This window comes from Oryctolagus cuniculus, chromosome 3 (genome assembly GCF_051225735.1).
Source record: "Oryctolagus cuniculus isolate XC-2025 breed Fujian yellow rabbit chromosome 3, ASM5122573v1, whole genome shotgun sequence".
Taxonomy (NCBI): Eukaryota; Metazoa; Chordata; class Mammalia; order Lagomorpha; family Leporidae; genus Oryctolagus; species Oryctolagus cuniculus.
The window spans coordinates 78,239,744-78,264,361 of NC_142869.1; the positions used below are offsets into that span (position 1 = coordinate 78,239,744).

Here is a 24,618-nt window from a genome sequence, read left to right on the forward strand (position 1 = left end):
GTCCTAAATAGCACTCTGGCCTCAGAATCAGCCCTAAAGGCATTTGGAGCTGGCTGAAGAGCTCATGAGAGTATTTCAGGCATGGAAAGCCAAGACACTCTGGCAAAAGATCTCTGCGAGTGAGATCCCAGTGGAAAGAACAGGTCATCAAAGAAGGAGGTACCTTTCTCTGAAGGGAGGAGAGAACCTCCACTTTGACTATGACCTTGTCTAAACAAGATAAGAGTCGGAGAACTCAGAGGGCTTCCATAGCCTTGGAAACTCATGACTGGAGCATAGGGAGATTACTGATGCCTTAGACAGGAGTGTCAATTGGTAAAGTCAACAACAGGAGTCACTGTGCACTTACTCCTCATGTAGGATCTCTATCCTTAATGTGCTGTACATTGAGATTTAATGCTATAACGAGTACTCAAACAATATATTTCACTTTGTGTTTCTATGGGGGTGCAAACTGTTGAAATCCTTACTTAATGCATACTAAACTGATCCTCTGTAAAAAAAAAAAAAGAAATTATCAATTCCCAACTTGACTCTCACTGGGATTAAACATGACAATAGGTCTGCTCTGATTTCATCATCATTTAAAAAAAATCATCTATTATTTTTCACTTTATGTTTCTGTGTGGGAGCAAACTGTTGAAATCCATACTTGATGTATACTAAGCTGATCTTCTGTATATTAAGATAATCAAAAATGAATCTTGATGTGAATGGAAGGGGAGAGGGAGTGGGAAAGGGGAGGGTTGTGGGTGGGAAGGACGGTATGGGGGGGAAGCCATTGTAATCCATAAGTCGTACTTTGGAAATTTATATTCATTAAATAAATTTAAAAAAAAAAAAGAAAAAAAAAAGACTCATAAAGCCAGGTGAGTAAAATCAGGAAAAATCTAGGCATTTTCTTTTCTGTGTTCTTGAACAACTTGGGATTATTATTCCTTGTGATGAGGGAAAATAGGCCCACATGAAATTACAGGAATCTCAGGAAGGAGTTGTTAGGTCTTATATGACTGAAACACTGTCAGACTTACAAGTGGTTCCATGTAACTGAGGATTTTCTCTAGATTTTACTACCACTAACCATGTACAGTTCTGTGATTGGGTAATTATTTATAAGTGAGTCATTATTTATAATGAGTAATTATTTATAAGGAGAACAAGATACAGCAAGGCTAAAATTGTAATGGGTAAAAAGAGAGGAGTCACGCACTCATATTAGGATACAGAGATATTTGGTCAATTTCATGATTTGGGGAAACTGATGTTTTGTCTATTTTACCTCTAATTACAGATGTCTTGGTCGATGATGATCAGCAAATGGCCTTGTCTGTTGTTGATGTCCTGTGAAATCCTTTATGTCCAACCAGAGAAACTGAGCCTCAGTTGATAATACCAGACCAGCACACAGCAACATCAAGGTCAGTTTGTAGTACCAGGCCACCAGTTATGGCTGCCTTGGGCTGTCTTTTCCTTTCTCAGTTCCTTATCTTCACTCTCAACTACCCTGATGACATAGTAAACATCTGTCCAGAAAAAGAAGCAAGCAAAATCCCCTTTGTTCCTGCGACTATTCCTAGGACTACTCATCCACACCCACTGGCACTGTTTACTTCTGTTCTATAATGATGGCTGTAACTCCAACCTTCAAGACTCAGTCTTTTTTGGTTGTAAGGAGGCTGCCTAATTCTTATCATCCACTTAAACTTAAATTGTCCAAAAAATCAACCTCTAAATCCTTACATCTGGCCCTTACCCCCTAAGCCATCCTGGAATCCCACCTTTTCTTCTATGTCACATAATCAGGACCTGCTCATTTTACTTCCAAAACTTTGAAATCTATATGCTCATCTCCTTAGGAATCAGCTCAAAAATGATCATTGATTCCCTGAAACTATTAGCTCCTATCTTTCCAGCACATGGTCCTTTATAGGTGTGCTTAGCAAATTGCTTATGTTTTACCACTTATACTCTGATCTCTTTGCCAATATCTTTTTTATGGGGGGGGGGCACAAAATAGTTTATTGAGGGAAAAATACCCGGGAGAGGGCTCAGGTGGGAAAGTGCTGGAATGTGAGGAATCTGCCCTCTCCTCTTTAGGAACTGGAGCAGGTGGGGCAATGTCGCAGAGAGCTCACAGAGGCCTCAGAGCTGCCCAGGGTCTCCCCAGCAAGGGCAGAGGCAGGGGCAGGAGCAGGCAGGTTGACCTCAGTCAGCAGAGCTGCATCTTCCCAGGAGCCTGAACCATCCCTGGCCTCGGGCTCTAGCTCCTCCTCCCCATTTAGGGGCTGTTGCTCTGCTTTCTTTTCCCCAGACCCCTGGCCTTCTGTCCCTGAGGGACCTTCAGGGTTCTCGCTATCCTCTCTCACATCCGATTGCAGCGTTGACTCTTCCTGGCCTTCGGGCCCTGGCTGATGGGCAGAGATCCTTCGTTGGACTTCTTTTCGGGAAATGTCCCTTTTTCGAATATGAATCTGCAAAGAGAAGTGGCGTTGGGGCCAGATGTCCCCTGCCCCCAACCCATCCACTGCGTGTAGTTGAAGAGCACAATGACGCTGAGGAAGGTGAAGTTGCTGGCAACACCTGTGAAGGCACAGGTCGTCGGGAAGTTGTGCAGCAAGTATCAGAGCCCAGTGAAGTGGGCATAGATGTGGAGGTAGTAGGCACCATACATCTGAATGAGCCTGCTGTGGACCTCAATAACTGTGACAGTGGTTGGCACATGTGAGGTCTCTCTATAGTCTGCGTATAGGTCCACCTCAAGCAGATACTTCTGCTCAGCAAAGCCAAACAGCAGGAGGCTAGAAAAGACCAGTGTGGCCAGCATCTGGAGCAGGTCTGAACAATAATGCAGGATCATGAGAGTGAGAAAGTGGAGATGATTCGGCCACCCCTAGTGTAGCACAACATGGTGATCAGGAACATGCCCAAATCTGTCAGAACCTTTGGTCTGGTCTCTGCACACTTCTTTTCCTGCAACCTCTCTGTTGTTGCGGATTCGTTCTGAGAGAAGTGCAGTGGGGGCAAGAGGTGTGGAGTCACAACAGACACCAGGAGTCAGGTGAAAGCGGGCTAGAGGCAAGCAGCTCGCAGACTCATGTATTTCAGTTGGTGCAGCAGCTTATATAGCCAAGTGAGCCAATCCGGTTAAGGGGTAGTTTATGCCCTAAACAATCAATGCCTGTTGCTAGGCAGGCTCCTTTGCCAGGTGGATTCCTAAGCCATTTCCTGAGTAACTGATGCTCGCTTGCCAGTGCCATCTTGGCACAGCCTTCTTATTCCACCACACCTCTCCTCTTTGGTCTGCTGTTTCTGTGGACATCTTCTTGATGATGCTCCTTTGCTGCCCTTGGATCTGTCACTTGTGGCTAGAACATGCAGTGGTGATCTCAGATGATCACCTGTAGCACATCACATTTTCTTGGATATAGGGAATGGAGGATCCCTGGAGCTACTGGAAGGGTAAAGCCATTTGATGAATAAAGTCTTCCAGAGCCTCAGATGACAGTTCCTGTGTTAGCATTCTTGGGAGAAAGGACCACCAGTCAATAGCTTTGCCATTCCCAGGGAAGAGGGGCAGTCAAAGCAGATGGGAAATGGTCCAGCATTAAAGAACAGCGGGAGAGCGTGAGAGCGTCCACACGGTAAGACTTAAGTTACAGCCGATGTGACGAGGCTGCCAAGGGCATTTACACACAAAGGCCAGTGCAAATCACTGTATCTTTTTCATTTCAGTTTCCTCAGCATTTTATATAAAATGAATTTAACATAAAGGTTAAGACCACAGGCTTCAGATTGCCCAGACTAGGGTCTCATCTAGTTCTGCCAGTTCCTAGCTGTGAGATCTTGGCCATGTCACATAGACACTCTTGGCCTCAATTTATCATCTGTAAAATAAGCTTATTAACAATGACAGCTATCTTCTAGAGTTGTTCTGAGTATTAGATGATGCATAAGCATATCCTTGAAACAGCATCTAAAGCAAGTAAGTCCTCAATAGCCATGCTAACTGTTATTATCACATGCCCATCATATAGTAGGGCTCAATAAATCTTTGTTGATTTAGATACTGAACTCTTAACTATTATGTATGAAAGGTTCTGTAATTTTAGGATAGAAGGACAGTATTTTGTGTCTCTATGTTGACATATCTAATAAGTTTCCAGGCAACATGTAGTCCATTACTGTGGCACTCCACTAAAAGCATTGTCAGTAGGTGTAGGGGTTTTGAAATCAAGTAGAACTGGGTTCAGATTTGGGCTCAGATTCTTTGAGTAGGTTCCTTTAATTTGCTGATCCTCCTCTGCAAATGATAATTCATGGGGTTATTTTGAAAATTAAATGGGTTAATGTGTGTAAACTAACGATTAAGCCAATAATCAGATTGTACACATTTGCTAATTATTTTCCCTTAATTTTTCTTCCCACTATGCGACCTTCTCAGCACCATAGTACAGGACTAGGAAGGTGACTACCCAACAACCCTCTGAAGAATGCCTTTGGAAGTCCCTGTGAGATGTGTCACAATGTTGAAATGGGACCTTGATCATAAATGAAATCTATCCAGTTAGAATCAATATGACTTATCATTGAAACCCATGGTATAAAATGGGATTGGATCAACTAGTCAGAATAGTTGGTGGTAAGTAAATCAGTATCAGGCACTGGTTAAGAGAATGTGGCAGGGTTCAGGCTTTGGCAGTCAACTTTTTAAAGTGGGGAGGTCAACATACATGACAGCAACTGAACAGAGTTGTTGGACCAACCTGTGTTAGACCATTTGGAATCTGTAAGGTTTGGAGAGGCAGAGAAGGTCAGGAAAGTCTGTCTTAAAAAACATTACAATGAAATTTTCAAGTTGACAGTTGGTTAAACTAATATTGGAACACTGCAAAGGCAATTGGAAGACACACACTTAACACAGATATAGCAACTAGTGGGCCCAGCTACTTCAGTAGGACTGAGGGGAAAAAATGAGGTTGGAAACACCAAGAACAGTCAAAGTGAGTTGTTGCTCTCCCAATCCTCAGAACAATACATTCAATTTCCCAGCACTAATCATGAAGTTTTCTGAGGTCCAAACCCATGCTGCTATATTGCACTTTGTGATACAAAGAAATAAGACCCCACTGCCTTCAACTTTCTCAGCCATTTCCCTGTTAAGTTCTGTTAATAAGGGACACTGAAGAGAGATAATAAAACCAGAGCAGGCAGGGAGAAGGTACTTGCTCCAATCTGTTTTAAATTATCTTCTTATTAATAGCACCCCTGCAATGACTTTTCACCCGAAGTATTGGTAATTGGTACAAATTTTCAATTTTTTTTCCCACACTCCCAGATTCAACCGTATTATTCCCACTTGGACATATCAGCACTAGGCAGAGAACATCTTTCCTCAGAAGGGACCCAGTTTTGTAAGATTTCTCCTCTGAAATTCTGGGATCTGGCTCCCCATTCTCTTCTCTGTGTTCTGCCATCTCTAGGAGGTAGCTGCTCCCTAACAATACTATTTCTGTATAACCTCTAAGTATTTTTGTTGTCTTTCCAGTCCTCAAATATTCACATAACTGATTCTCTACTTGAAATCCTCTGCTTCTGGTTTTCTGGACAGATCCTAGATGACATACTTGCCAGTGCCCTCCTGATTTCTTTGGATTAGCAAATAAGAAGTATGCACGTCTGGATCTCTCTCAACTATTGTGTAAGTCACATGTCTCAGACAATGAGAGAATTTTGAAGGGGGTTTTTGAGAGTTATGTTCCTAGTAATATCAGAGGAAAAGCATCCTGAACTTCTTATTCATAATACCTGCCATGAGTGTCATTCTTTGTTCTCTGTCAACCTTTCTTTGTATGCTGTATTGTCTAGGAAGATAGAGATCTCATGGTAGCATTTATCTTGGCACATAAGCCCTCACTAAGTATCTGTTTTTAAATCTAATAAATAGGTACTATACATGTTTTCACACACTTGTGAGAAAATGATGACAATTACTCATATCCAATACCCAATAATATGACTATTCGTAAAACCATATGCCTATAGTACAATTCTCTTTACGACTCATTATTAAAGAAGTCATGCAATTATTGTTCCTTTGTGGTCAGAAAAATATTCAACTTAAAATACGGGTTAATATATATGTTGTGATGGTTTTCTGGCTATCAGGGCAAAGCAGCAAGCCTTATGAATTCTCTAAAGCCACACATCATTTACAAATTTTGAACCAAACACATAACCCATTACTTATATTTTCTCTTCACATGTTAGGTGGAAACCTGAGATCTAAATGGAGACTCACTACCTATTTTACACAAAAAACAGAATCCATTGGAAAGGCACCTAGATGGGGTTGAGTAAGAGATGTCTGGCAAGCACCTCCCTGCAGGGACACCAGTGTGAACAGCCATAGTACTCACACCAAGTCACCTTCACAAGGGTTATGGAAACGAAGTGAAAGACCACAGTGCCTTGTCTTGTTATGATCATAAAAGCCACAATGATGAAGGCAAGAAGGAAAGAATTGCCTGCACAACTGCTCCCCCAGCTCCAAGGACCACAGCATGGAGAGGCACCCGTCTTGGGAGAGGGAGAGCACATCCAATTCAATGTCGGGTTCACTGTGGACAACTTGCCAGACAAGTGTGCCCTGCTGTCCTCTCTGCCTTTACTGCAGGCCCTTACCTGTAGGTGGAACTTCAACAGCCAAGCAACTCTTGCTGTGCTTCTCCAACCTCTGGTGGAAAGTGAAGTGCTACTATAGGGAGAGACAAAGAAAGGGGGCTTTGAACTGCACCTAAGAGCTAACAGCCCAGTCTATTGCTCAGAGACCTGGCCCTTGGTATATCCACAAGCCTCTAGCTCCCTAGCCAGTGCTCACAGACTAAGCCTTGAGAAAGGTAGAAAACTGAGCTCTGGGGCTTTGGTCTCATTTTGGCCTGTGGCACTGGCAGCCTCTGGTGATTTTGGGAGAAACTCTTGAAATTTTGTGGGGACTTGTGTCTGTGAGCTCCCAGTGTGACCAACATGGGGACAGTCTAGGTAGTCAGAGGATGGACTTTATCCCTCTGCACCAACCACAGGCAGACAACAAGGAGCCAAGGGATGGTGTCTTGTGATTCAGTTCTGGGCTGGTAAAGTCCAGTGCTGGGAAGATTGTAATGATTTCCATACCAAGTAGAGTCTCTGGAATTGTACAAGTGTCAGAAGGAAACAAGTGCCCCAGCGAGAGAGACTTGGGTATGTATCTTTACTGGCCTCTTGGAGGCCTGGTGTCTACCTCCAAGTTTGCACATGGCCTGAGAACTATGAAACCCAAGTGTGACACATGTAGGCCTGCCTGAGTAGCTGAGTAGTTCTCTTTTCTAAAACCTTATATGGAAAGCAAGGAATCAAAGGACAGTTTTGAGACTCAGTGCTAAAATGATAAAGCCCAGAGATGAGCAGCTCCTAACACTCTCTGTCCCCAGGTTAGTGCCTTTAGACAGAGGCTCTGGCCTGTTTCAGTGCCGAGTTCCATTGACCCCATTAAGCAGTCTTGTACCCCAACCCACATCGCATGTGGCTGAGGTGTTACACTGGGCAGTGAGTTCACCAAAGCTGCAGATAGGCATGGTGAGCTTTGGTCCCACCCCCAGGATGTGCCGGTCTTGATGAGCTGAGAGCTCCAAATATGACTAGTACCAGGAGAGTCGTAGACACAGCATCTGAGCAGAGGCTAGGAAGAGGCCTGCGAGACAGTCTATGCCTTTTTCAGTATTTCCTATGTTCATACTTTTGGACAAATTTGAATTTGGGAAGTATTATAAGACTGAATCAGTAAAACATATCAACAACAGATAAGGGCAAACTGTAATTTTGGGGTGCTATGTATTGCTGAAAGAGAAAAAGGATCCGAAGGCTCAGAGAAAATAAATAAACTGCTTAAAATTTCAAGAATAACAGCTGCAAATGAAACTAGATTACTGTAACTAAACGCTTTTATCCAGAGATGCCACAGTAAGAGGAAAGAAAATCATCATGTAATGGTAATGGGCTCAATCTAGTAAGAGGAAAACACTCGTAAATGCATGAGCACCCATTTTTGGAGCACCCAAATATATATTGCAAACATTAATAGAACTATATGGAGGGGAAAAACTCCAGAGGACTTTACCACTCCGCTTTCAGAAATAGAAAATCAGAGTTAAATTTCTCTCTAGATCAATTGGACCAAAGACATCTACAGAATTTTTTATCCACAGCTGTAGAATACATATTTTCTCAACATTACCTGGAATATTTTGTAAGATAGAACATATGGTAAGTTACAAAATAAGTCTCAACAAGTTCATAAGACTAGATCATACCAAGCATCAATACCAAGCATTTCTAAAACTAGAAAGTACACAAAAAACATTAAAATTAAAAAACAACTTACTGCTAAACAATCATTGGATCAATGAAATCAGAAAGATATTTAAAAATGTCTTTAAATATTAAATAGAAATACAACATACCAAAACTTATGGAACACAACAAAAACATTTTTTTTATTTATTTGAAAGGCAGAGTTACAGAGAAGGAGGAGGAGGAGCAGAGAGAGAGAGAGATCCTCTATCTGATCATTCTTTCCCAAAATGACCACAAAAGCCAGCTGGTCCAGGCTGAAGCCAGGAGCTCAAAGCTTCGTCTGGGTCTCCCACATGGGTTCAGGGACCTATGAACTTGGGCCATCTTCTGCTGTTTTTTAGGTGCATTAACAGGGAACTGGATTGGAATTGGAGCAGCTGGGACTCAACTGGGTGCCCAGATGGGATGCTTGTGTCACAGGCAGAGGTTTAAATTGCTGTGCCACAATGCTCAGCCTGCAAAGGCAGTTCTAATTTTAGCAATCAGTGCCTTCATTAAAGAGAATAATAATAATAATAATCTGTGGCCGGAGCCATGCGCAGTAGATTAATCCTCCACCTGTGGCACCGGCATCCCATATGGGTGTCGGTTCTAGTCGTAGTTGCTCTACTTCCAATCCAGCTCTCTGCTATGGCCTGGGAGAGCAGTGGAATATGGCCCAAGTCCTTGGGCCCCTGCACCTGTGTGGGAGACCCAGAAGAAACTCCTGGCTCCTGGCTTGGGATCGGCGCAGTTCAGGCCGTTGTGGCCATTTGGGGAGTGAACCAACGGAAGGAAGACCTTTCTCTCTGTCTCTCCCTCTCACTGTCTGTAACTTACCTCTCAAATAAAATTAAGAAAATCTTAAAAAAAGTCTAAAACAGAAAAAGGATCTGAAATAAGTATCTTACCAGTCCCCTTTAAGAAACAGAAAAACAAGAACAAATCAAATGCAAAATTAATAGAAGGAAAGAAATAATGAAAGTGCACAAATAAATGATTTAGAAACTAAAAATAAATTTAAAAACCAATGAAATTAAGAGATGGTTAGATAAACAAAACTGATAGATCTTTGGAAAGAACAACCAAGAAAAAAAAGAATATTCAGATACATAAAATAATAATGAAAACTGAAGTGTCAAAATTGACACCACAGATATCCAGATGATTATTGCAGATGACTATGTAAAATAATATGGCAACTAATTTGATAACCAAGAAGAAATGAAAAAATTCCTGGACAGAGTTTCCTTAGCAAGACTGAATCATGAGAAAACAGAATACTTAGACAAATAATGATTAGTGATATTGAATAAATAATTAAAAAAATCTCTCATCAAAAAAAATCAATACCAGATTGTTTCACTGCAGAACTCTACCAAAAATTTAAAGCATTAACACCGATTATTTTAAAATTATTTTAAAAAACAAAAGCATGGAATTTCTCTAAATTCATCTTATGAAGCAAGTATTACCTTGGTGCAAAAACCAGACAAAGACACAAAAACAACAAAAAGATAAACTGTAAGCCAGTATCCTTGAAGAATATAGAGGTAATACTCTTCAAAAAATAGCTAGCAAACTAAATCCAATATCACATTGGAAGGTTTCTCAACATATGCAAATCTATACTAAAATCAATAAATGTGATACATCAAATCAAAAGAATGAGGACCCAAAATCATGTAACTATCTATATAGATGCAGAAAATGTATTTGATAAAATTTTATATACCTTTATGGTAAAATTATAAGCAAATTAGATATAGGAGGAACATATCTCAATCTAATAAAACCCATATATAAAAATGAAGTATCATTACATTGAAAAGGGAAAAATTGAAGGTTTTTCTCTTTAAGATATGGGACAATATAAGGATATAAATTTTATCACTTTTATTCAACATAATACTGGAAGTTCTAACTAGAGCAATTAGGTAAGAGAAACACATAAAATGCATCCAAATTGGAAAGGAGGAATCAAATTGTCATTTGCATATGATAAGCCTTCAAAGTCTCCACCAAAATGTTGTTAAGACCTAAAAATATATTTATCAAAGTTGGCAGGATGCAAAGTCAATGCACAAAAAAATCAGTAGCATAATATACTAATAGTGAATTATCTAAAAAAGAGATAAATTAATCCCATTTCCCGTTGCTACCAAAGAAAATAAACACCTGGAAATAAATTTAACCAATGTGGTGAAAGATCTGTCCATTGAAAATTATAAATTGTTGATGAAAGAAATTAAAAAGAATACAAATAATTGGAATGATATCCCATGTTTATGGATTGGAAGAATCAGTATTAAAATTTGCATACTACCAAAAGAGATGTACAGATTCAGAACAATCCCTATTGAAATCTCAATGACATTTCCACAGAACTAGAAAAAAAATACAAAAATGTCTTTGGAACCACAGAAAACTCCAAATAGCCAAAGTAGCTTTCAGCAAGAAGAAATCAGGAGTCATTATGCTACCTGACTTTAAAGTATATCACAAAGCTACAGTAATTCAAATATATGGTACTGACATAAAAACAGACTCATAAACCAATGGAACAGAATAGAGACTCTAGAAGTAAATCCACACGTCTGCAGTTAACTGATCTTTGATAAAGGGACAAAGAACATGTATTGGAAAAAGAATAGCCTTTTTAAAAACAGTGCTGGGAAAACTGGATATCCACGTGTGGAAGAATGAAACTCAACCCCTATCACTCACTGAGTGAAAAATCAATCCAAAATGAATTAAAGACCTAAATAAGAGACCCAAAAACTTTGAAACTATTAGAAGAAAATATAGGGGCCGGCGCCAGGGCTCAATAGGCTAATCCTCCACCTAGCGGTGCCAGCACACCGGGTTCTAGTTCTGGTCCGGGCACCGGATTCTGTCCCGGTTGCCCCTCTTCCAGGCCAGCTCTCTGCTGTGGCCAGGGAGTGCAGTGGAGGATGGCCCAAGTACTTGGGCCCTGCACCCCATGGGAGACCAGGAGAAGTACCTGGCTCCTGCCATCAGATCAGCGCGGTGTGCCAGCCGCAGTGCGCCAGCCATGGTGGCCATTGGAGGGTGAACCAACGGCAAAGGAAGACCTTTCTCTCTGTCTCTCTCTCTCTCTCACTGTCCACTATGTGTGTCCCCCCCCCCCCCCAAAAAAAAAAGAAGAAGAAGAAGAAGAAGAAAATATAGGGGAAGTTTCAGGATATTGGAATAGTCAAGAGTTTTCTAGATCAGACCCAACAGTAAAGGAAAATTTAAAACAAAAAATAGTCAAATGGGATTTCATGAACCTGAAGAACTTACGACAAAGGAAATAATCATCAGAGTGAAGAGACAATCCACAGAATGAGAGAAAACATTTGCAAGCTTTTCATCTGACAAGAGGTTAATATCCAGAGCGTATAAGAGAATCAAACAGCTCAAGGCAAACAGCAGTAACAATGAACAAAACAAAAATCCAATTAAAAAAATGGCAATAGACCTAAAGAAAGATGTACAAATGGCCAACAGTTATGTGAAAAAAATTCTGAACAGCTAATCAGCAGGCTAATACAAATCAAAAACAAAATAACACCTCACTCCAGTAAGATTGTCTATTATCAAAAAATTAGAAGATATGAAGTGTTGGCAAGGATGTGGAAAAGGGCAAACCCTTGAACACTTTTGGTGGTATATAAATAGTACGATCATTGTGAAAAACAGTATGGAAGTTCCTTAAAAAGCTAAAACTGGATCTCTCTCTATCATATGACCCAGCAATCCCATTACTAGGTACATATTCAAAGGAAATGAAACCCATCTGCACTCCCATGTCCATTGTAACACTTTTTAGAGTAGCCAAGCAATGGGAGCATCCTAAGTGTCTATTTACTGAAAAATGGTTTTAATAAATGTTGTACATATTCACAACGGAATATTGCTCAGCCATAAAAATGGTGAAGTCTTATCATTTGCAACATCATAGATAAAACTGGAGGTCATTATCTTGAGTGAAATAAGCCAAGCATACAAAGACAAATATCACAAGTTGTCATTCATGTGGAATCCAAAAACTAGGTGATCACAGAATTTCAAAGTATAATGGTGGTTACCAGAGGCTGAAGAAGGAAGTAGGGAGGGATAGACAGGTGAAAAGTTGATAGGTATAAGATTATAGCTAGATACAACTAGCAATGGTCTCTTTCAAACAATAGGTTAACTGTATTGTTAAAGTAATGCTTGTTTCTCTTGTTATAAAAACCTTCAATTTACATATATTTATATATGTAAAAGTTTTGAAAAAATTATTTGATTTTGTTAAGGAGCCAAATTTACAATTGATTTTATGTTTTCCACATGCATTTTGGTCTAGTTTTACTGTTGAGTATTTTCTTTTCTTTCTTTCTTTCTTTTTTTTTTTTTTTTTTTTGACAGGCAGAGTTAGACAGTGAGAGAGAGAAAGACAGAGAGAAAGGTCTTCCTTCCGCTGATTCACCCCCCAAATGGCGCTATGGCCGGTGCGCTGTGCCGATCCGAAGCCTGGAGCCAGGTGCTTCCTCCCGGTCTTCCTTCCATGCGGGTGCAGGGTCCAAGCACTTGGGCCGTCCTCCACTGCACTCCCTGGCCACAGCAGAGAGCTGGACTGGAAGAGGGGCAACCGGGTGAATCCAGCACCCCGACCGGGACTAGAACTGGGGTGCCAGCACTGCAGCTGGAGGATTAGCCTAGTGAGCCACAGCGCCAGCCTTACTGTTGAATATTTTCTAGAAAAATTACAGGCTAAGGAGAAATAGGAAAGGGAAGTAGCTTTAGAAAAATAAAATGAAAAGACTTCTCTAAAAATTGATATTAAAATTGCATTTTTTAAAGCAATAACAGGCTCTTCTGGAGGAAATAATCAGTTTGGGGGGAAAAGGAAAATGCCAGTAGATCTAAAAGAGTTGTGATGAAGCCTTCATCTCCCTAACTGTACTTGCTGCTGTTTAATGTGTGTGTTGTCTTATAAGAGCAAATTTGTTTGTAAGTTTTAAAAATTCTATGCATATATAAAAGCAACCTTTTACATTGTAAATGATATTATTTAAGAACAGTAATTTTGAAAGTGAGTTTTACAAGCAACTTGTTAAGTTGGCAGTAATTTGGTGATTTGTTGAATTTTCAGGATATTGATTCAAAAAGTCACACTGTTAGAAATATGAGTTATAATGACTTTCACATGGAATAAATGCTGAAGACTAGTTCTCTAGTGGCTCAAAGGAATGAGTGTATTTACAAATATACTTAAATCTCTATATATAGGAAATTATGAAAAATGACAATACATAAAAGTATATGGGAGGGGCACTGCTGTGGCATAGCGAGTAAAGCCGCTGTCTGTAGCGCCAGCATCCCATATGGATGCAAGTTCAAGATCTGGCTGCTCCAATTCTGATCCAACTCTCTGCTGTGGCCTGGGAAAGCAGCAGAAGATGGCCCACTTCCTTGGCCCCTGCACCCATGTGGAAGACCAGAGGAGGCTCCTGGCTCCTGGCTTCAGATCCGCACAGCTCCTGCCATTGCAGCCATTTGGGGAGCAAACCAGCAGATGGAAGATTTCTATTTCTCTGCCTCTGCCTTTCTGTACCTTCACCTTTTGAATAAATAAATAAATCTTTAAAAAAAAGTATATGAGTAGGGGGCCAGCGCTCTGGCAAAGCGGGTAAAACCACTGCCTGCAGTGCTGGCATCACATATAGGTGCCAGTTCAAGTCTCAGCTGCTCCACTTCCAATCCAACTCTCTGCTATGACCTGGGAAAGGAATAGAATCTGGTACAAGTGCTTGGTCCTAACACCATGTGGGAGACCCAGAAGAAGCTCCTGTTTCTGGGCTTCAGATCGGCTCAGCTCCGGTAGTTGTGGCCATTTGGGGAATGAACCAGTAGACAGAAGATCTGTTGTTTTTTTTTTTTTTTCATAATGCATTTTTTAATTTTTTCAACTTTTATTTAATAAATATAAATTTCCAAAGTATAACTTTTGAATTATAGTGGCTTTTCCCCACATAACCTCCCTCTCACCCACAACCATCCCATCTCCCACTCCTTCTCCCATCCCATTCTTAATCAAGATTCATTTTCAATTATCTTTATATACAGAAGATGAACTTAGTATATACTAAGTGAAGATTTCAACAGACTGCACCCACAAAGACACACAAAGTATAGAGTACTGTTTGGGTAGTAGTTCCACCATCAATTCACATAGTACAACACATTAAGGACAGAGGTCCTACATGGGGGAGCAGGTGCACAGTGACTCCCGTTGTTGATTTAACAATTGACACTCTTATGTATATGTCAGTAATCACCCAAGGCTCTTTTCATGAGCTACCAAGGCTATGCAAGCCTCTTGAGTTCACAAACTCCGACCTTATTTAGACAAGGCCATAGTCAAAGTGGAAGTTCTCTCCTCCCTTTGGAGAAAGGTACATCCTTCTTTGATGGCCCATTCTTTCTGCTGGGATCTCACTCACAGAGATCTTTCATTTAGGTAATTTTTTTTTTTTTTTTGCCACAGTGTCTTGGCTTTCCATGCGTGCGAAACTCTCACGGGCTTTTTAGCTGGATCCGAATACCTTAGGGCTGATTCTGAGGCTGGAGTGCTATTTAGGGCACTTGCCATTCTAAGAGTCTGCTGTGTATCCTGCTTCCCATGTAGGATCATTCTCTCCTTTTTAATTCAATCAATTATTATTTGCAGACACTAGTCTTATTTATGTAATCCCTTTGACACTTCTATCTTTTTGATCAATTATGAACTTAAACTGATCACTTTAACAAGTAAGATGACCTCTGGACGCACGTGGAAAACCCTGAAGAAGTTCTTTGCTCCTGGCTTCAGATTGGCCCTGTTTTAGCCATTGTGGCCATTTGGGAAGCAAACCAGCAGTCAGAGGACTCTCTCTCTCTCTCACTCGCTCTCTCCTTCTGCCTTTCTACAGATCTCTGCCTTTCAAATAAATAAATAAATATTTAAAAAATAAAATAAAATCAGGGAAAATATGATATTTGTCTTTTTGGGACTGGCTTATTTCGCTAATCATAATAGTCCCCAGTTGCATCTATTTTGCTGCAAAACAAGATTTTATTTTTTTTTATGGCTCAATAGTATTCCATCATGTATATATATCACAATTTCTTTATCCCAGATACAGAAAACTCTTTCATTGATTTCATTTCCTTTAGCTTTAATTCCCAGGAATGGAATTGCTGAGTCATTATAACTTCTTAAGGTGAATATGTGTTCTCAGAGGAAATTTATGGAACTCCCTTTTGTATCTGGATTAATGCATCATAGTAAAAAAAAAAAACTTCCTTTTTACTTCATTTATGTAAGGTGAACAAATTTAATATATAGATTTAAAAGCATAATGATACTTCCTCACCCTATTTTTCTCTCTCTCTTCTCTCCATTCTTAAATTTTAATTTTTGCAATGATATACTTTCAGTTTATTTTATAATGAAAAGTTTAACCCTCCACCAAATAATGAATTCAACAAGTAGCAAGTGAAAAAACTATTGTTTCTCATGAGTGTAGAGAAAGCTGTAAAGAATAATCAAAATTCAAAATGTCAGTTTTGCTTATACATATTACATTTTTTGCACTTTGTATAGTGCCACAAATCAGTGAAAACATATGATATTTACCTTTTAGGGACTGGCTTAATAAATTCAGCCTATTATCTTAAAATTACTGTGATTATATAAATATTGGCTTGCAATCTTACTTTTTGTTATGATAGTATGGGGAGCTGGCACAGCATGTGGGCATTGTTGGTGGAGAATAGTAGGAACGATCCAACCATTCTTTTTTTTTTTTTTTTTTTTTTTGACAGGCAGAGTGGACAGTGAGAGAGAGAGACAGAGAGAAAGGTCTTCCTTTGCCGTTGGTTCACCCTCCAATGGCCGCCGCGGCCGGCGCGCTGCGGCCGGCGCACCGCGCTGATCCGATGGCAGGAGCCAGGAGCCAGGTGCTTTTCCTGGTCTCCCATGGGGTGCAGGGCCCAAGCACCTGGGGCATCCTCCACTGCACTCCCTGGCCACAGCAGAGGGCTGGCCTGGAAGAGGGGCAACCGGGACAGAATCCGGCGCCCCGACCGGGACTAGAACCCGGTGTGCCGGCGCCGCTAGGCGGAGGATTAGCCTAGTGAGCCGCGGCGCCGGCCCGATCCAACCATTCTTTAAAGAGAAATACAGCACTAAGCTTTATGTGGTAGCCTGACACAAAAAACATAGTTCTGGTCATGCTGATGCCACTTCTTGTACTGGAACATTTTGCTAGAATTATTCTCTCTTTTCTAACCAAAAAAGATGACTTATTTTCCTCGAAAGCCTATGGGATCTTGAGCTTCTATTTCCCTTCCCCTTCTACTCTGTAGTATCAATAATCTAGAACCTCCCTAATGTCTAGACAAGTACTTTGGGTATATTTGCACACATGAAAAAATTGAAAGTGTTCAAGAACAGAAAAATGAGCTAGGTCTGTAATCAAGTGTGTAATCGAAGCTGTGGTTCTTGGCTCACATGCATTAATCTTGGATGAAGAGACTGAAGGCCAGAAAGTTTAAGTGGCTGGCCTTATTTATGTCTCTAACTCATTTTTCCAGGTTCTTTTGCGAGAGTTTCAAATTCTTTTGCATTGTCATGTACCCATCAGAGAATAAATTTGTGGAAACCAATATTTACTAGTACTTTCACAAATGATAGAAGAACTAAAGTATCTGTCGCTCCCCCTCTTCCTGGAGGAACGACACTAAAACCTGCCTAGGTTTCCTATCCGAGTCACGGCACCATTATGTCGCTCCCCCTCTTCGTGGAGGAACGACACAGGACGCTGAGCTGTTCTTTTGTCTGCTCGGCCCTTCCCAGGTTTGCTGCTGGTTCTTCCCGGGTTGGCTACCGTCCCTTCCACCTCCGTGGAAGGGGCGGTTCCCCCTGCCACTTACCCCACTTCTGCGGGGGAACGGCACACCGCCGGCCGGCTCTCTCGGGGGCTGCACAGGTGTTCCTTCAGATAGATGTTCCTGGTGCATGTTGTCTCTCTCCTCCTTTATAGTCCTCTTCCACCAATCCCAACTCTGCTACCCACACACCGAGTACGCTGCTCTCCTCCAATCAGGAGCAGGATCAGCTCCTGCAGGTCATCACTCAAGTTGGCAAGAGGCAGCTGCGTAGAAGTTGTTACTCCCTTCTCAGCGCCATATTGTGGGAGAGCAGATGCATAGAATAAGTCTTAATTCCAGTAACAGTCTAGTCCGAGTTGCTCCCCACAATTTCCCCTTTCTTTTTATTTTTTGGCATTGATACGCGCCTGTCTTCGGTGCCCCGCGGCACACACTCTGCTCTGCTTGCTAGAGTTGCCCACAGGTGCTTACAAGCCCTACCAATCAGGCAAACCGAATCCGGGTCCTCTCTTCGCCATGTTGTGAGGAGGTTTTTAGGCACTGATGCGTGCCTGTGTTCGGTGCCCTGCAGCGCATGCTCTACTCTGCTAGAACTGCCTGCAGGTGCTTACAAGCCCTAGCAATCAGGCAAACTGAATCCAAGCCCTCTCATTGCCGTCTTGTGGGGAGACTTATTGGTGTTGATAACGTGCCTGTCTTCGGTGACTTGCAGCCGCCCACAGGTGCTTATCATCTTACTAATCAGGCAGACCGAATCCAAGCTCTCTCTTAATTTCATGGTGTGGGGAGGCCTTATTTTTCTCTATCTCCGGGCATTCCTATTTCTCCTATTTTACTTCTATCTGCCAGCATTCCTATTTCTCTCATTTTACTTCTAAACTTCTGTTTCTCTTATCCCCGCGGCTTCCCGGCGCCCGCCCAGAGGCAGCTTCTCGGCGCCTCACCCCGCGGCGGCTTCCTGGCTCTGCGAGGCTTCCCGGCTTCGCGTGCTCCGCGGTCTCTGCGCCCTTTGTGCCCGCACCACGGCCTTCGCGCCAGCCCCGCGTTCTCTCTACTCATGCCTCGTGTGCTCTCCCCACTTGTGCCCCACGCGCTCTCTCTGCGCGCAGCGGCTTCCGCGAATCACACAGCCTAGCTCACGTTTCCGCCACCGGCTTTCAGTCTAAGTTCCCCGGGCTAACCTGGCGAATTCAACCTAGCCTCCGCCTCTGGTTTTAGCTTTTCGCCTTTTGTTCCCTGGGCTGACTTGACGAATCCCAACATAGCGTACGTCTCCGCTTCAGCCTGCCCCCGCGGCTGCATCCTCCCTAACATATTTTTCTCTACCCGATATGTTTCCTAACTTTTCTTCCAACAATATTCCCCTCTCATTTCTCCTGGCTTCTCCCTACAGTCCGTATCCGAGTCTAAGTTTCTTCCAGCTTTCACTTTCACTTTCAATCCTAACGTCCAATCCTAACTTCTTTCCCACAGTCCGTATCTGAGTCTATGCCTAGGCTTTCGATAGCTTCTTCCGGCACCTTTTCCATCCGGCTTTTCCCTAGGCTCTTCCCTAGTCTCTCTCTCCTGTATTTTCCCACTTCTTCCCACTTCTTCCCTCCTAGGTTTCCTATCCGAATCACGGCACCATTATGTCGCTCCCCCTCTTCCTGGAGGAACGACACTGAACCCTGCCTAGGTTTCCTATCCGAGTCACGGCACCATTATGTCGCTCCCCCTCTACGTGGAGGAACGACACAGGACCATGCGCTGTTCTTTTGTCTGCTCGGCCCTTCCCAGGTTTGCTGCTGGTTCTTCCCGGGTTGGCTACCATCCCTTCCACCTCCGTGGAAGGGGCGGTTCCCCCTGCCACTTTCCCCACTTCTGCGGGGGAACGGCACACCACCGGCCGGCTCTCTTGGGGGCTGCACAGGTGTTCCTTCAGATAGATGTTCCTGGTGCATGTTGTCTCTCTCCTCCTTTATAGTCCTCTTCCACCAATCCCAACTCTGCTACCCACACGCCGAGTACGCTGCTCTCCTCCAATCAGGAGCAGGATCAGCTCCTGCAGGTCATCACTCAAGTTGGCAAGAGGCAGCTGCGTAGAAGTTGTTACTCCCTTCTCAGCGCCATATTGTGGGAGAGCAGATGCATAGAATAAGTCTTAATTCCAGTAACAGTCTAGTCCGAGTTGCTCCCCACAGTATCTGTGTGTATGAACAAATACTTTTAAATCTTACTATTTCACTAAATGAAATAATGTGACAGGATGATAAAAGTTATTCAGAGTTGATGAAATAAATATCTGGGACTGAATTTTAAGGCATGATCCTGGAGTGAGGGACATTGTGTTAAACTGAGAAAGTAAGGAGAGTGAATATTCTTTCAACAGATAATTAGGCTATTAATAGGTGTTGAACACAAAATATAAAAGAATAAAGGCATTATTCATTTGGTTGAGATTGTCTGAAAATTTCTCCCACTCATGCTGGGGACTTGTGGATAGAGAAAAATGTTATTCTACAGTGAAAGCATGTACATAACATTGAACTTGTGTTCCTGGGTAGCGTGAGTGGGCTGGTGAGTTCTTTAATATTAGAACCTGACATAAAAAAGGAAATGCTTGAAGGAGTAGAGATGGTGCCAGACCAAGTTGTACTTTCCACCAGATTTTTTTTAAAAGTTGAATTCTCACATTGAATATTTATAGACATTTAGAAATTAATGGAAATTGTCATGATATCATTGTTGATGATGATAGTTATTTACCCTTAAAATGCATGCACATGTGTTTATGTGATAATTATTATAAAATTCTATAATCATTTATAGAAGGTGAATTGAAAATGCTATGCCCAGTTACGTAATTTGTGGAGGCAAGCAAAGTGTTTATAGACTTTTAGAGTAAAGCATTATTGAGATTTTCTATGATATCAGAAGCACATATCATTTTCACCTATTCCTCTGTGTGGGGAGAGCATCTCTGTGAATACCTCCTGAATTCCTAGTCCCCACTTTGTGAAAGCCATTTTTCTTCATTCAGGTGCTGTAACAGAATATGTTAGTGACTTCTTTTTTTTAACTTTTATTTAATGAATATAGATTTCCAAAGTGCAGCCCGTGGACTGCATTGGCTTCCTCCACCCCCAATGACTTCCCTCCCACCCGCAACCCTCCCCTTTCCTGCTCTCTCTCTCCCCTTCCATTCATATCAAGATTCATTTTCAATTTTCTATATATACAGAAGATCAGTTTAGTATACATTAAGTAAAGATTTCAACAGTTTGCACCCACATAGAAACACAAAGTGAATTATACTGTTTGAGTACTCGTTATAGCATTAAATCGCAATGTACAGCACATTAAGGACAGAGGTCCTACATGAGGAGTAAGTGCACAGTGACTCCCGTTGTTGACTTTACAAATTGACACTCCTGTTTATGGCATCAGTAATCTCCCTATGCTCTAGTCATGAGTTTCCAAGGCTATGGAAGCCTTTTGAGTTCTCTGACTCTTATCTTATTTAGACAAGGTCATAGTCAAAGTGGAGGTTCTCTCCTCCCTTCAGAGAAAGGTACCTCCTTCTTTGAAGACCTGTTCTTTCCACTGGGATCTCACTCACAGAGCTCTTTCATTTAGGTTTTTTTTTTTTTTTTTTTTTTTTTTGCCAGAGTGTCTTGGCTTTCCATGCCTGAAATACTCTCATAGCTTTTCAGCCAGATACGAATGCCTTTAGGGCTTATTTTGAGGCCAGAGTGCTGTTTAGGATATCTTCCATTCTATGAGTCTGCTGTGTATCTCACTTCCCATGTTGGATTGCTCTTCCCTTTATTCTATCGGTTAGTATTAGCAGGTACTAGACTTGTTTATGTGCTCCCTTTGACTCTTAGTCCTTTCATTATGATCAATTGTGAACTGAAATTGATCACTGGGACTAGTGAGATGGCATTGGTACATGCCACCTTGATGGGATTGAATTGGAGTCCCCTGGTATGTTTCTGACTCTACCATTTGGGGCAAGTCAGCTTGAGCATGTCCCAAATTGTACATCTCTTCCCTCTCTTATCCCCACTCTTATGTTTAACAGGGATCACATTACAGTTAAATTTCAACACTTAAGAATAACTGTGTATTAATTACAGAATTAAAACAGTCGTATTAAGTAGAACAGTTAGTGACTTCAATAACAAATATTTACTTCACATGGTTCTTTAGAAATTGGGTGTTTGAGATTTGAGTTCTCTAGAAACATGGTTAAATTCTTGGAAAGAATCTTATTTTCTCTATCTGTGGCCCTCTTCTAGTTACCAGGTGGCGGTCCTGTATCTTCACATGGTAGGGAGAAATACCATCTCTCTCATGTCTCTTATGATCCCATTCATGAAGCTTCCACCTTCTTGGCCTATTTACCTTCTAAATCCCCCACTTCTTAACACCATCATTCTTAGAATGAGAATTTTGACATATGAATGTTGGAGCACAGAAGCATTTAGTCCATAATACCACTAAGCCACATTGTGGGAAGAAACAAACTAATCTGTTTTGACACCATTTCAAGCAGCTCTAAGAGAAACATGTACTGCCATTTGTGGCTTGGTGATTCTCTGCAGAACTAGATTATTATTAAGTTGCATCTTAGAACCACAGACCTCAACGTGGCGAGGAGTATTGAAAAATCAAAGTCTCAGTTTTCCTCGACCTACTATTAGCTGATCATTCCATCTGTTTAAGTAAAATATAACATGACTGAACTTTTATCACCTTTTGAGGTAGATCAGATAAATATTTTAATTATTGTAAGCAATCTGATCTCATGTGGCTGGACTGAAGCTAATTCCATCTGTATGAAGAGGGTGTCATATGTAAGTTTTTCCATGAAAAATAGCAATTTTTCTATCAATTGTTTCTATTCTGATAGTTACAATTATTTTTTCTTTCTAGCCAATGGTTTCAGAATAAGCAGACATCATTATTCACCCTTTCACTTGCCTTCCATATTAATGATGCAACCAAGAGTAGCTTTGTAATTTTACTAATTTCAGTGTTTCCCAAAGTGGGTTTAGTGGAACATTATTCTCATAAGCATAACTCATGAACAAATTTCTAAGGATAAAAACAATCGAATTTTGCAAATTTCTGGGCTTCTCTGGAGATTTATAGTGAGCATTATCATGCTAAAACATTTAAGAAATCTTTGAGAAAAGAGTTTGATAATTTTCTATAATTTCATATTTCCCAAATTTATTTGCTATCAGAACTCTTTTTCAAGTAACATCTGCCAGAAATTCTTTGAACCAACTGTTCTTTAGAAATGCAGGTTGAGATATTCTAGTCGTAAATTTCCAAAGATGTCAAATCACAGGAGGAGGGAGATGAAGTATTTGGTTGAATAAGTTCTAGTAATGGGAGATGTACCGTAAGGAGAAGAAAGAACAAGATCATTTGAAGCAAATAGTTGTTTGTCTTTGCTCTTTGTGTTTTGACCAAGCCTACCTTGGGTCTCATTGTTTTGTCCCTGCTTGCTTTGGTGGATGCCTGAGCATGGCAGCCTTATGTAGGACTACAAGCCAGAGAATATTTGTGAGAGCTCCATGGAGCCTTAACACATCATAAATAAGACCATATATATTATATATCTATATTTTAAGGAGGACAATGGATAAGAAGACTTAGCCACAGGGAGTATTTCAATCCTTCATCTTCCTTCATTCTTCTTCAGGGACACATATTTATATGGTATGTAATCCCTTGCCAGACAGAAATGAGATAGCCAAAATTCTCTGAAAACTTAATAATTACAATTTGTTCTCAAGTGGAATTTTCAAAAGTAGGTGCTACAAATGGCTCTTTTCATTTGGATGGCAAGCTATGGGAGCAATGTAAAAATCTTAATAAGCTACACAAAGAACGAAAAAGAGGGCCAATTATGTAAACCATATTTTACAGGTAAATGTTAGGAATTGGGGCTGTTGGCTGTGTATTTCCTTGTTTTGATTTGGTGAGGTTTGCAATAAGGGTTTAGTACTTTTGACCTGTGTTTTATTACTTATCAGTAATTTTATAGCTAACAACCAAACTGCAGCAAAATCACAGAATGGACACAATTACAGTAGAATTTACAGAGCATACAGTTCATTTACCTCTGACAAGCCAATATAAAATCCCTCCATTACAATAAAGGGTCACTCTCAAATCAGAATTCTCTAGATTGTTTACACAACGCTTTAAAAACTAAGGGAAAATGTTGCTATAATGATGTGGTGAATTCATCGACTAGAAAAGGTTTTCTGTTTAAAATCTCCCCTTTTTACAACATTAACCAATACTTTCAATAACGATAATTATTTTATTTCTAAATTGAGGAAACTACTAGAAAATAAAGTCTTCTTTGTTGGCAGTCAGTAAATGTAAAACCACAACAACAATCCTTAAAGCAGAATCAGCAGGATTCTGCAAAATGTACAACTGAGAAAATGGGATTGACTGAGATGTTGCCTGACAAAAATAATTTATGAAGTGCAGTTTTTCATATATACTATGCACACACAAACACAATACACACGAATATGTACACATGCATTAAGAACCATAAGTACAAAAATATATACTAAAATTTGATAGGTGAAAAAATAAATGAGGTCTCCCTCTATTACATGATTTTAAAAATAGGAGCATGTAGGGAATGAATTTGCTTAACACACTAAGAAAAGCAGATGAGGACATTTCTACATTTATTTCAGTGTTTTGACTGTGATATTAGAAGGTACAGATTAAAAGATGTTATTATATTGATGGGTGTTCAATAAATCATATGGATGAGCTAGCATTTTAAGATCTTGAAATACTTAACATTTTCCTAAACATATACAACCTCATTGAGCTGCTACCTTCGTCCCACAGCATTTGGGGGCAAATACCCAAAGTGATTAAAACCAGCTTAGATGGACAGTGCATGCGTTTTAAATCCCAGTTTTGCCACCAATTATCTGTATGAGGTAAATAACAAGCTCTTCACCTCTCTGAGCCTCAACTACTGGTTATTTGAATGTAAAATGGCTTTAATAATTCCATCCTCATTTTGTGTGTGGTCATATTTATGCAAGATGTTGGAGTGTCTTCCTTTCAATAAGTATGGAGTAAATTTTATTTCTGTTCCTTCTCTTCTTCCTCCTTCTTTCTACATTTGCTTTCTCTTCCACCTTCTTACTGTTATTAGTAAATTTTCCACTACTGCCATCTCAATTGGAATCACTGTATAATTTCCATTCTTCTTTGAATCAGATTTCACTAGATTAAAGGTAAATATGCCAGACAGACAGCAGCCAAATCAGAGTTACTTTGATGAAT

At 40.7% G+C, this 24,618-nt stretch overlaps 1 long non-coding RNA gene and 1 pseudogene across 1 annotated transcript in view; both read right to left on the minus strand.

Moving 5' to 3' along the window:
* The window catches only part of LOC149127396 (uncharacterized), a 548,503-nt gene that overhangs the window by 426,421 nt on the left and 97,464 nt on the right, over window positions 1–24,618 (minus strand). The window lies entirely within an intron of this gene.
* The window catches only part of LOC103348837 (seipin pseudogene), a 33,745-nt pseudogene continuing 11,220 nt past the window's right edge, over window positions 2,094–24,618 (minus strand).